Source organism: Syngnathus leptorhynchus, unplaced genomic scaffold, assembly GCF_054491065.1.
Source record: "Syngnathus leptorhynchus isolate UIUO unplaced genomic scaffold, UIUO_Slep HiC_scaffold_145, whole genome shotgun sequence".
NCBI classification, from domain to species: Eukaryota; Metazoa; Chordata; class Actinopteri; order Syngnathiformes; family Syngnathidae; genus Syngnathus; species Syngnathus leptorhynchus.
Window position 1 is genome coordinate 60,001 of NW_028232112.1, and position 2,938 is coordinate 62,938.

The following is a 2,938-nucleotide window of genomic DNA, read 5'->3' on the forward strand; positions in this document are numbered from 1 at the left end:
CCCCGATGCGGAGCGACAGACGCCCCCGCGACCGCGGTTGGTCGGGAAGGCTTTTCGGATAGAGGTCGGACGGTGTGTGTGGACGGCTTCCCGTGGTGCCGCCGCTATCAAGCCGGAGGGTTTGAGAAACGACATTCGCGGAAGGACCGGCGCGGCCGGCGGACGCTCGCACGCGCGGCGCCCGACACTCAGCCGCTCGCTCGGCCTCCGTGGATCGTGGCTAGGTGGGATGGATGCCAAACCGGGTCGTCTCGGTCTCGCCGCAGTACGGTCGCGCCGGGGCCTGCGGGGCGGCGCGGGGAGCGCACGCTCACGCAGCGGCCGGGGCGCTAGAGTGCGACCCGCAGTGGGTAGGAACCGTCCACCCGACGTCGGACGAGCCGAGGCCGATGGAGGCCCTACCAAGGCGGGTCATGAGTGCCAGTCGGTCAGTTGGGTGAGGGGGTACTCGGAGGCCCACCGGGAGCAGACGGGCGACCGGGGATGGGGGGCGTACGCGGGCGGGCGCCGGGAGAAGACGGCCCGTCCGGGGTCGAATCTCGGCCTGTGTTTTCGGAGCCGGCCGGGCATCACGCTCCCTCCTTGGATGGACAACATTCGTAGTTGACACTTTGTGTCATTTTATCCGAGCGGGCGGGCGCCTCGAGAGGCGGACCGTCCGGGGCGACTCTCGGCCTGTGTTTTCGGAGCCGGCCGGGCCTCACGCTCCCTCCTTGGATGGACAACATTCGTAGTTGACACTTTGTGTCATTTTATCCGAGCGGACGGGCGCCGCGAGGCGGACCGTCCGGGGCGACTCTCGGCCTGTGTTTTCGGAGCCGGCCGGGCATCACGCTCCCTCCTTGGATGGACAACATTCGTAGTTGACACTTTGTGTCATTTTATCCGAGCAGACGGGCGCCGCGAGGCGACCGTCCGGGGCGACTCTCGGCCTGTGTTTAAGGAGCCGGCCGGGCATCACGCTCCTTCCTTGGATGGACAACATTCGTAGTTGACACTTTGTGTCATTTTATCCGAGCGGGCGGGCGCCGCGAGGCGGACCGTCCGGGGCGACTCTCGGCCTGTATTTAAGGAGCCGGCCGGGCATCACGCTCCTTCCTTGGATGGACAACATTCGCAGTTGACACTTTGTGTCATTTTATCCGAGCAGACGGGCGCCGCGAGGCGGACCGTCCGGGGCGACTCTCGGCCTGTGTTTTCGGAGCCGGCCGGGCATCACGCTCCCTCCTTGGATGGACAACATTCGTAGTTGACACTTTGTGTCATTTTATCCGAGCAGACGGGCGCCGCGAGGCGGACCGTCCGGGGCGACTCTCGGCCTGTGTTTAAGGAGCCGGCCGGGCATCACGCTCCTTCCTTGGATGGACAACATTCGCAGTTGACACTTTGTGTCATTTTATCCGAGCAGACGGGCGCCGCGAGGCGGACCGTCCGGGGCGACTCTCGGCCTGTGTTTTCGGAGCCGGCCGGGCATCACGCTCCCTCCTTGGATGGACAACATTCGTAGTTGACACTTTGTGTCATTTTATCCGAGCAGACGGGCGCCGCGAGGCGACCGTCCGGGGCGACTCTCGGCCTGTGTTTAAGGAGCCGGCCGGGCATCACGCTCCTTCCTTGGATGGACAACATTCGCAGTTGACACTTTGTGTCATTTTATCCGAGCAGACGGGCGCCGCGAGGCGGACCGTCCGGGGCGACTCTCGGCCTGTGTTTTCGGAGCCGGCCGGGCATCACGCTCCCTCCTTGGATGGACAACATTCGTAGTTGACACTTTGTGTCATTTTATCCGAGCAGACGGGCGCCGCGAGGCGACCGTCCGGGGCGACTCTCGGCCTGTGTTTAAGGAGCCGGCCGGGCATCACGCTCCTTCCTTGGATGGACAACATTCGTAGTTGACACTTTGTGTCATTTTATCCGAGCGGGCGGGCGCCGCGAGGCGGACCGTCCGGGGCGACTCTCGGCCTGTATTTAAGGAGCCGGCCGGGCATCACGCTCCTTCCTTGGATGGACAACATTCGCAGTTGACACTTTGTGTCATTTTATCCGAGCAGACGGGCGCCGCGAGGCGGACCGTCCGGGGCGACTCTCGGCCTGTGTTTTCGGAGCCGGCCGGGCATCACGCTCCCTCCTTGGATGGACAACATTCGTAGTTGACACTTTGTGTCATTTTATCCGAGCAGACGGGCGCCGCGAGGCGGACCGTCCGGGGCGACTCTCGGCCTGTGTTTAAGGAGCCGGCCGGGCATCACGCTCCTTCCTTGGATGGACAACATTCGCAGTTGACACTTTGTGTCATTTTATCCGAGCAGACGGGCGCCGCGAGGCGGACCGTCCGGGGCGACTCTCGGCCTGTGTTTTCGGAGCCGGCCGGGCATCACGCTCCCTCCTTGGATGGACAACATTCGTAGTTGACACTTTGTGTCATTTTATCCGAGCAGACGGGCGCCGCGAGGCGACCGTCCGGGGCGACTCTCGGCCTGTGTTTAAGGAGCCGGCCGGGCATCACGCTCCTTCCTTGGATGGACAACATTCGTAGTTGACACTTTGTGTCATTTTATCCGAGCGGGCGGGCGCCGCGAGGCGGACCGTCCGGGGCGACTCTCGGCCTGTGTTTAAGGAGCCGGCCGGGCATCACGCTCCTTCCTTGGATGGACAACATTCGCAGTTGACACTTTGTGTCATTTTATCCGAGCAGACGGGCGCCGCGAGGCGGACCGTCCGGGGCGACTCTCGGCCTGTGTTTTCGGAGCCGGCCGGGCATCACGCTCCCTCCTTGGATGGACAACATTCGTAGTTGACACTTTGTGTCATTTTATCCGAGCAGACGGGCGCCGCGAGGCGGACCGTCCGGGGCGACTCTCGGCCTGTGTTTAAGGAGCCGGCCGGGCATCACGCTCCTTCCTTGGATGGACAACATTCGCAGTTGACACTTTGTGTC